This window comes from Vicugna pacos, chromosome 1 (assembly GCF_048564905.1).
Source record: "Vicugna pacos chromosome 1, VicPac4, whole genome shotgun sequence".
NCBI lineage: Eukaryota > Metazoa > Chordata > Mammalia > Artiodactyla > Camelidae > Vicugna > Vicugna pacos.
The window spans coordinates 81406846-81418110 of NC_132987.1; the positions used below are offsets into that span (position 1 = coordinate 81406846).

Here is an 11265-nt window from a genome sequence, read left to right on the forward strand (position 1 = left end):
TGCTGGTACTAAAGCCTCCTGTCCTGTTACTTCACTGATGTGCTGACCCTTTTATACTAATGTGCCTGGGCAGACGCAGTAATAAACGGCTGATTACTTTGTTCCATCTCCAGACAGTTCCCTCGATACTTCGAATAGTCCTGCTCTACTCCATATGCCCACCGGATATTTTTTTTCCTTTTAAAAATATCGAAAATTGGAACTTCATCACCATTAGTGGCATTCACTATTAGAGGGTCCAAGCTATTTGGGAGGAGAGAGGATGAATGTCCATTAACCCTGGTATCTCAAGATGATGATCAGCTTGAATGGATAAGAATATACGCTATTCTATCTGACTGTTACAGAAGAAAAATAAATATATCTTTGTTTAAACTTACAGATATGTTAGTATGGATTTCTAAGGAGGTTCAGGAATACAACAGAATAAGCAGTGCTTCCAGTTCCTGTAAAGCCTGAGCACATCATGATTCAACCTTAATTCCATCTCTGTATAGGTTGATCCTCTCCAGTGCAATCCCTGCTCACCCTTCTCTCTCAGTGGACTCTATGGATTTTTCATTGTCCCCCTAATTTAAAGTACCTTGCCTCTTCCCTTCTTCCTATCCAAATTATACACATCCTTCAAATTGCAGCTCCAGTCTCACTTCCTTCTTAGAGCCTTTTCCAAACCTATCAATACACAGCTCCTCTCCTCTGAGTTCTTACCATTCTTTAATTGTTCTCCCTTTAAGTGGCACCTGATCCTGTTACATTTGTAACAATAGATTATCAGTCCTTTAAGAGGAAAATTTTTTTTTCAATCATTTACATCGTTTCAGAACGGGCTTGGTGCTGAAAAAGAGAAGCAGTAGAGAGTCATGGAACCGTGAGACTTTCTAAGGAAGCTCTACTTGGAGGGAAAAAATAGCCTCATCCAATCCTAAAACTATAAATTATAGAAATTCAAGGGAAATATGACTGAGCCAAGTGATTCCTGGCATAGATAATTGTGGGTAGTTGGTAGATGGTCAAAAAGTCTTGTTAATTGGATTAATTTAATATGGAAACAAGAATATGGCTGTTTTTTCTTTTTTCCTGGAAACACACAGGAAGGAGAGAGTTTACTATCTAGGGGAACATTTGGAAGTAGAAATGTGATCTAAAAGCAAACGAGTTCAGAATAACCATCATTTTTAGCAGGGGCTGAGGCTTTGCCTAACTAGAAATGAAGAAGCAGAGTTGTTGGCATCCTCATCACCACTATCTTCATCAGCAGCATGTAGTTAACTGGCACCCATATTTTTTACATAATGTATCTCATTTGATGTGCTCAAAAATTCTAAGGAATAAAAACTCATAATTTATCTCATTTTTTAATTGAACTGAATAAACAAGTTTAGAGACAATACGTGAGCCTCCTATTGCTACTGTAACATATTAGCACAAACTTCATGGCTTAGAATAACGCGAATTTATTACTTTACACGTCTGAAGGTCAGAAGTCTGAAATCAGTTTTACTGGCCCCAAAACAAAGTGTTGGCAAACCAATGTTCCTTCTGGAGGTTCTAAGGAAGAATTTTCCTAGTCCCTTCCTCCAGTTTCACAGCCAGCATCAAACTATCCATCTCGCTCGCTCTCACTCTCTTTCTCTCTCTCTCTGAACCATGTGATTATATTGGACCCAAACAGACAATTCAACATAATCTCCCCACCTCAAAATCCTTTACTTAATCAGGTCTGTAAAGCCCCTCCTGCCATGTAAAGTAGCAGTTCTTATATTCACAGTCCTCCAACCACACTGTTTTTGGACCGACCTGCAACTCTATGAAGTACATATAGCAAACAGAAGGGCAGCTAAGAGCTGGCAGAATCCACAACCAGGAGACTGGAAAGCCAGTTTGGTAATCAGAAGAACCAGGCTAACTAAAGGAAGGTCTAAACCATGTTTCTTGAAGGGTGGGCACCAACTTCACTGGAGTCTTTCAGAGAGTTTCTTTGCAATGCAACTCCTGAGATCACCCCTGCATACGAAATTAAAAATCTTACTATAATGAGTTTTCAAGGTGATTCTTACTCAAGTTAAAGTGTGGGAACTCCTGGACACAAAGAAGCAGGCCACCAATTGGTGGCGGGAGGTAGCCAACAGAAACAGGTATTACAAGTCTCAAAAAAAATTCCATAATTCTGAAAGTTCAAATTTAACATGAGCAGCACTAGTAAGCAGGTAACATGAAAATCAAGCGACACTGTCAGTGTACTGCCCTGCAGGTGTGATCCCTCTGGAACATTAATATTAACTATGGCCAAATGGAACCCAGGTGATGCCCAGATCTTTTTAGGCTAAGCAACTTTGTTCACTGTGAAGCTCCCATAATACATACACATTCATGAAATCTTCCCCAATTATGTAAATCTGGTGAAGAACCATGTTCTCTGAGTTTAGAGGCAAAAAAAACAACAACAACAACAACAAAAACAAAAAATGCTCATTTCTGAATATGAACATCCTGCTAAATAAATGGATTAAAAACAACCTTGTTGTATCTTGCACATTTCTCTGAAGAACTCAATATTGACAGATACTATTTAGTTGCTCTCCTTTTAATCCCGGGGATTTAACCAGCAGAACCCAATATTTACTATTGTTCCGTGGATGTTTTTATCACTAGCAAATATCCCGCACGCATGTAAGTGACAGTCGTGACAACTCTGCTCAATAATTGAGATCGACAGGTAACCTTCAAGAATAGGGCCTTGACTTCTTTTCTCATGTTCAATTACAGCCCAAGTTTATTCAAGGGACAGTTGAAAGTCATCAATTAATTCTCATGAAGGAGGCATAAATAAAATCTCATTTCTTAGGCATAACATTTCAGTTCAATTGACCTTTGAGTAAGTCATGTCACTAAAGGTGTACCTTTTAGGTACCAACTCATAGCAGATTGGACATTTGCTTTGCCTTAAATTTTCCAAATTCTGACAAGCAAGGTTCCAAAGCAAACAAAAAATTCTCAAAAGTAGATGAAGGTTTTTATCAACTTTTTCTTCTCTGCCCTTTCTCTCTCTCTCTTTGGTTGCCGAGCAGACCTACTTCATCCCCAGTCACAGCAAGGGGTCTGGGAGGACATGAAGCCGCAGCCCTTTCCCAGAGCCTCCAGGCCTCCTGATGTGGATGAGGGCCAAACCGGCTTAGGAGCTGAGCAAAAGGGCAGGCCCAGCAGTGGTTTGGCAAAATATCCTACAGCCCTTCGAGTGGGCCATGTCACTGTGATAAGTGCCACTCAGAAAAACCCTATTTGCTGTTAGAATAGCCTTTTTCCATTAGCTCTGAAAGAGAGAGACAGAGCAAGAGAGAGAGAACAAGCCAAAGATTTTTTTCTGTTTATTACGTCTCTATGGGTTTACTTTCAGATGTATCCAAGGAATCTATTACAATTCCTTGAGGACAGAAATTCTTACAAGAGCATCAATGTATTAACAGCCATATTATCATTTGATAATGTGCTAACGTCATGTGCTCACTGGGCCCATTTTGCTGATCTCAGCAGATAATATAACAGATCCTTCCATTAAATGAGCCATCTATTACTGTCAGGGCTGCTCACCAGTGGAATGGGATTTGTGTTCTATATTCGAATGTAACTTTGCCTTTAGTCCATACCAACGCATGCGTCTTATGGAGAATATCAAATAAGAAAAGACCTAAGATCCACAAACCAATTATTAAATCCGATACCAAAATCAAGCGACTTCATCTGAACAAGAGAGAGTAACCATGCTGTAAGACATTAATCTAGATTCTGAAAAGCATCAACACCGCCCCTATGCCTAGACTTCACAACTGCGTAGCTCTATTAATAGGTAAGAGGAGTGGTGTGATTTAGAGGCTCAGAAAATTATATATATACTCCAGTGAGTTCTGCTATTCAAGAGTCATCTGGGCATTTGTTCATTCATATAATATTTACTGAGACTTACTAGGTACGTTTTCCCACTTTAGACAGTTAGGATACTGAGTGGGCAAAACAGGCCCATTCCCTACCCTCTGAGAACTCTCTCTAGAAGCAGGTATACCTTATGCCATAGCCAGGTAATAAGGGAAGAGATAAATTCCCAGTTGCATGTAAAAAACAAAACTTTACTCTCATAAAACAAAAAAATCAAGAGAAAGATCCTTTAAGAAAGAGTCATAAATGTACAGAATCTGGGAAGATAATGAGCAAGACTTACCATGGGCCAGGTTGAGCTAGAGGCCTTGCACACTCCCTGCTAGCAGCATTTAGCAGCATACATATGTGTATGTATCTGGCAGAAAATGCTTTTCAGTTCTCCCATAAGGTAGATGACGGTTAATAGCAATTCACCAGAATTAAATTTGAGAAATGAAAATAATTTCCTTGCCAAATATTATGAGTAATCAGCAGCAGAGCTAAGCCTTCCTAAGTGATGAGTAAGGGGGGCTAGGGAGAGGTCAGCTCACATACACACAAGACGCAGCACCAGTACCATTTAAGAGGGCGGGCTAAGTGACAGTTCACACATTGTAACAAATACTAGATTTGGTATAAGACAGAACATTAATTCATCTTATCTTTCTTTTTTTTTTTTTCCCTAGAAAGTTCAGAAGTGCATTTCACAGAGAACATATCTTATGGTCCATCACTCAATCTCATAAGTAAATGATTAGAATATACATAAAGCCCCAGTGAAACAACACAATCAGCTTACACCACAACACCACACCAGTTCTCCAACAATGGGAGCCCGAGCCCCTGAAGGGAGCAACAGGGGGATGCGATTAGAGATCTTAGCACCAATTTGCTCTCTAACTGAGCAAGACTAGAGTGACTGATACACTTCACATATTTGCATACTCCTTGTCATGTTTATTAAAATGACTTGGTGATTAACAAAATACATCCAGAATCTTCACTAAATTTACAGCAAATGTCAGTCCTTATACATTTTTTTCAGGCAACAAATAGTAGAAGCATAACTGCTCTCCCAGGAGGGCTAATACATTGTCTGGACATTTTATTCATTAAGATAAGGGGCCTCATTCTTGAGAACATAAGGAACGACTCACAAAACCCTTCCCACATCAAAACACATCCAAGGAGACCTTTACACCATTCACCCAACTGCAGAGAAGAGAGTCCGCTAATATAGAGGAAATAAAGAAACACATAAATATTCCAGGAGGCCACAGTTAAGCTTTTCAAAATTTAAAGACATTCCAGCAGGGTTTGTAATTGATTTCAAATACCTGGTACCACAAATCCGAAAGACTGAGCCCTTGCACCTGGCACCTCTGGTGTTTCAGATGCAGTCCAACACTGTCTGGTAAGAAGGCAGTTATCCGCACTTGCAAGCTTCTCCTCTCCTCAACAACAGAAAACAACGGAGAGGAAGTTCTAGCACCTGAAATTCACTGATGGCTTTGCTTTGAGTAAAGTTTTAATAATGAGAGAAAGGGAAAAAATTGCACATATCGTAAACCTAGCCACTGGGTGATTTAAAAAGTAAGAGACCCATGTCTGAACCTTCCCAACCTTTACCAATATTTACTCCTGTGTTAGAAACTTGATTTAAAGAAAGAAAACAGAAGATGGCAAGATGTGAGTAGAACGGGAGGGCATTAAGATTCAGCAAAGTCTTGTCAATTTCTTTTTTTAAAAAAGTATATGTATGTTCATTATGACCAAAGCATTATGCTGTACACCAGAAACTGACACATTGTGTAATAAACTGACTATACTTCAATAACACATACATTTACAAGAAAATTGAGAGAATGTTAGATTTTGAGACTGTCAGTCCAACTTGTTTTGCTATGATTGAATTTTCTTAAAAACAGCTATCATAAGTGATTCTGTCTCCTCCAATCTACATTGTAGCTATTCCCATTCTCTTAGGAGTTTAAGGAAAAAAATTTAAAAACCCTTCCTTCTTCACAGGTGGCCTGGAGAAGAACCCATGTGGGTTTTCCCACAGGGGAGTAACACACAGTATCTGGCAGGAGCCAGCAGGAGACCCAGGGATAAGGTTGCCATGTGACACCAGGAATCTTACCTCTTCAGAAAACAGCATAGCAATTATTACAAATAATTACTTTCAGAAACAAAGCTTCTCTCAGAAAGTCGAGTTTTTTTTTTTTAATTTTGAAAGTTCCTGTTACTACAGTGCACATTGCAAAAAACGCCATGAAGTTGAATGAAAATATAGCATTGGTTCAAATTTTAAAAAATCTGAAAAGTTCAGACATGAGAAATACTGAAGTAGTTCAATATAATGTTGCTGCTCTAATGAAACACAACTCTCAAATTTTCACAAGCTAGTCATAAAATAGCATAATTTTAAAAATTAGATCAAGATGCAAAATGGGAAGCCCAGAACACAGAAACTGAGGATTAGGTGGTCATCACTTTATAAACAACTGTACCACAAAACATCCCCACGGAAGTCTGAAACTGCATGCTCCTTGTCCGTGCAGTTCTCCTTTTATCTTTTTATTCTGAACAACTGGACAGTGGTTATCCTGAAACCCTTTCTATCAAGTAATTAAAAAAGGGATTGAGTGAAAAAGTTTCTGAAAAGTTCCTGAGTGTACCCTACCATCCACCTCCAGTGAAGACCCTGTTCTACATCAGTACTGGAAATGGCCACCACTACTGATGGGGCAAGATTTAGAACTAAGAGAGCAGCTGTCCCAAAGAAATAAAGAGGCATACCACTGTTAGACGTATGTAAAACAATTCTAATATATGTCGGTAGCTTGTGTGTTAAAGTAACCTTGCAATATTGGTCAGGGAACTTATTAATCATTTATTATGTTATTTGTATAGAAAAATGCTTTCCAAGATCTAGAGAAACTTACTTACGAATGATTTTTGAAGTGTACCCACTCATCACTTTAAAGAGTCTATTCAGATCATAACAGAATGGCTTGGAACAAAGGAAACGATCCAGGATGCTTCCCTGCTGGCAAAGGATTGCATCAATGTATCTTGCTAGTTCATCTCATTTGAAATATCCTAATTTTCCTTGAGATAAATTTTTATGTGGCTCTTTCCTGCCTCCTTCCATTCCAAATATGTATCAAATATCTCAATTTTTTTTTAACAAGAGGTAAGCCAGATGAGTGATAGAGCAAGTGCTGTCATTAAGATTACAGACGTGGGTCTACACAATGCTGTGGCCATGGCGTAGACAGGTCTCACTGGCAACTGAATGGGGCTTTCCCCATCTCATCTATGAGTTGAATCATATGAAAATTGACTTTTGAAAACAAAACTGGTCAAATTTTGACTATTCAATTCATGTCTTGACAAGAGAAGATTTTATTAGATGGACTTTAAGATCCTTCCCAGCCCTGATAGTCTATGGTTGTGTGAGTCCATTCTTGGTGATATCTAAATAATTCTGAGGGCCACAGAAATCTGCACTTTCTGGAGAACAAGGTTAATCAGTAATCAAGCAGCGTTTTCAGGAAACATTCTTTTTAAAGGCTTTATATTTACTGATCTTCATCTATACCCAGAATAGGATGATAGACCATAGAAGGGATGGCTCAGCATGTTTGGCTCATGCAGAGTGGATGGACCCATGGGCCCCCATACAACATCTCCCCTTTAAAGAATAATACAACTGGGCCAGAGTTTCAGTAGATCTAGTAAATAGCAAAAGAAGGAACTAGAAATAAGGGCATCATGAAACCTCTACACACACAAAAAAAATTTAATTATGAACTAAGAGTTGAACACATTGTGATTATAGACAACAGGGTTGTGATGTATTTAAAATGATGAAGAGGAAGAACCAAGATGGTAGAGTAGAAGGATGCTTGTAGCTCACCCTCTCCCCTAAGTACACCAAAAATGACATCCACAGACCCACCGTCAGCTGGATGGATGGGGAACCTCCAAGGCGGATCTGTATAGAATAGCCCTTGGCCAATAGAACTAAGGTAAACAGGCACAAAGGGTCCCTGAGACCCCCAGACCTATACATGAATCGGCAGGGGTGGGATGGGTCAAGCCTCCCTGGCCGGGTGGAGGACCTGGCCAGCTGCACAGAGGCGACCCTGGGGGACTGCAGTGTGTGGTGCACTGTGGCAGGGAGGGTATACAGAGCAGAATAGCCTCGGTACCGCATAACATACAAAAAAAAAAAAAAAAGGAACACTGCTGGTGTGCCCTGGGGGGAGGGGTGCCACAGCCTTTGTCTCCGCAGACCCGAGGCACCATGCCTGGCATGTTCTCTAGAGAAGAGAGGCCAGGCTCAGCCATGGCTACTATCTTCTCCAGTGTGTGGCTCCCAGGCGGAGGTGGGGTTGAATCTTTACCTAGCAGCTCCGCAACCTCATAGGCGGGACTGAAATTTGTTTACAGCCCCAGGCAGAGGGGACCGTTCTGCCCCGGTGCCTCTGTGAACTCAAGCCTCTAAGGCAAACCAACAAGGAGCGGACTTCTGGCACACAGCGGGAGTGAGGCTGGCACAGCCATTTTCTGTGAGCCCACCTATGGAGCATGAATGATGGATGCGACGGTGTGGGGAGTGGCACTGAATGGGGGAGCAACCCTCCCACCTACCTCACAGGAGCATGGTGTCAGGATGCAGTGTTGAGAAGGGATATGACCTGCCCGCCTATGGTGAATGAGTGCAGGCATAGAGACGAGGTGTCTGGAGGGGGCTAGAAGTGCCCACCTACCACACAGTAGCACAACTCACAGACATGGCATTGGATGGAGACATGACCTGCCTGCCTACCAGCACTGGGAGCAGCACAGACCTGGGGCACTACCAGAGCACGTCTGGAATCAGCAAGAGGAGTTCCCACCGCAAAGCAAGGGCAGGAGCGGCAACAACCACAGAACAATAAGGAGGCCCTGTTCGATAGCCAGGGCAGGCCCTGACGCCAAAATACTGGCCACACCCTCAGCCAAAGGGATAACAGACAAAAGGCTCTGGAGGAAGACTTGGCAACCACTCATACTTAAGAAGGACCTCTGGACAAAAATTATGAAGCACTCGCAGTCTCCATGGAAACACATCCACCTTTTTTTTTTTCTTTCCTTTTTTCTTTTCCTTAATTTTAATTTTTTTTAATGTTTAAAATCTCTTTTGAAATTTTCTTTTAAAAATTCTTATAAATTTTAAAAAATTTGTCTCAATTTTATTTCTAGCACTGTTTTGTTCTTCTGTTATCAATCATACTGCTTTCAATGTTTTTCTTCTTTTAAATTATTTTTAATTTGTCTCAATTTGATTTTAATTTCTATTTGTTTTGTTCTTCTGTTATTGTTAATCCATACTGCTGGAGAGATATAAGTGAAGAAGCAGAGGAACCACTCACAATTAAAAGAACAAGAGAAATCCGCTGAAAGAATAATCAATGAAATACACCTTGCTAGTCTACTAGATCATGGTTTCAAAAAAGGAGTGATCAAAGTACTGAAGGAACTAAAAGAGACTGTGAATAGAGACAGAAAATATGTCAAAAAGGAAATTGAAACTATAAAGAGGACCCAATTAAAATTGGAAAACTCATTTGCTGAGATGAGAGCTGAGCTAAAGGCTGTAAAAAGTAGGCTAGATAATGCATAGGAACAAATAAGTGACTTAGAATACAGGAAAATAGAAGTCACCCAATCAGAACAGCTGAGAGAAAAACAAATAAAAACCAGTGAAAACAATATAAGGGACCTATGGGATAATATAAAGCATGCCAACCTACACATAATAGAGGTCCCACAAGGAGAAGAAAGAGCAAAGGAGATCAAAAAGGTATTTGAAGAAATCATGACTGAAAACTTCCAAAACCTAAAGAAGGAATCAGATATCCAAGTACAGAAAGCACAAAGCATCCCAAACAAGAAGAACCCAAACTAATGCAACATCAAGACATAGTATATTTGAATGATGGCCATTCTGACTGGAGTGCGGTGATAACCTCATTGTAGTTTTGATTTGCATTTCTCTGTGGAAAACAGTATGGAGATTCCTCAAAAGATTAGGAATAGACTTACCATATGACCCAGGAATCCTGCTCCTGGGCATATATCCAGAAGGAACCCTACTTCAGGATGACACCTGCACCCCAATGTTCATAGCAGCACTATTTACAATAGCCAAGATATGGAGACAGCCTAAATGTCCATCAACGGATGACTGGATAAAGAAGTTTTGGTATATTTGTACAGTGGAATATTACTCAGCCATTAAAAATGATAAAATAATGCCATCTGCAGCAACATGGATGGCCCTGGACAACGTCATTTTAAGTGAAGTAAGCCAGAAAGAGAAAGAAAAATACTGTATGATATCACTCATATGTGGAATCTAAAAAAAAGAAAAAAGACAAATGAACTTATATAAAAAATAGAAACAGTCTCACAGACATAGAATACAGACTTGTGGTTGCCAGGGGGGAAGAAGGCAGGGAAGGGATAAACTGGGAGTTTGAGATTTGCAGATACTGACTGCTATATATAAAATAGATGAACAAGTTCATACTGTATAGCACAGGGAACTATATTCAATATCTTGTAGTAGCTTATGGTGAAAAATAATGTGAAAATGAATACATGTATCTTCATGTATGGCTGGGACATTGTGCTGTACAGCAGAAATTGACACAACATTGTAAACTGACTGTGCCTCAATATAAATAAATAAATAAACAAACAAACAAATAATAAAGAAATCGTAAGGTAACTATTCTATCACAATCATTTGGAAACATAGTGCATAGCTTCCTGATAAGGGTGAAGCAAGAACATTTTATTTCAACATGGACCATATCTATCGAGTGTACCAAATCAAAAATGACAATGTCAAGGCTGGCATTTTTCATTATCCTCACATTAATCAGGCATGAAGCAATGGATCACTTTCAGCTGAGTAATTTTAAGTCATATTAATGGTCAGATTAAGGTAACTATTAAAACAATAAAACTGATAACTTGGTACTCAAAATGAATCATAGATAATAAAGATTTAAGCTGTAACTAAAAGAAAAAGAATACAAGGGAGGATGTTTAGAAGACATAAGTAATGAACTGTGTATTTGGAAAAATACACCAAAAAAGTTACTGAATTGGATGAGCTCTCATAGGGTTAAGGGAGAGTCAAGGAGCAAAGAATATGGGGCAAAGTTTGCTAAGGATGAGTTAAAAATTAGCAGTGGTTCAAGTAATAGTTCTAAAAATAAACCAATCATTTTTTTCAATAAATACTTCTCTGTCCACTCCCAAATATCCAGAAGTAAAATATGTAGGTAA

At 39.5% G+C, this 11265-nt stretch overlaps 1 long non-coding RNA gene across 1 annotated transcript in view; it reads right to left on the minus strand.

Moving 5' to 3' along the window:
- Positions 1–828, minus strand: part of LOC116277658 (uncharacterized) — a 66519-nt gene extending 65691 nt beyond the window's left edge. The window contains exon 1 of the long non-coding RNA XR_012075041.1: positions 709–828. This is a non-coding gene — a long non-coding RNA (uncharacterized lncRNA). The remainder of the gene's footprint in view (positions 1–708) is intronic.
- Between the last annotated feature and the right edge of the window lie 10437 nt (positions 829–11265).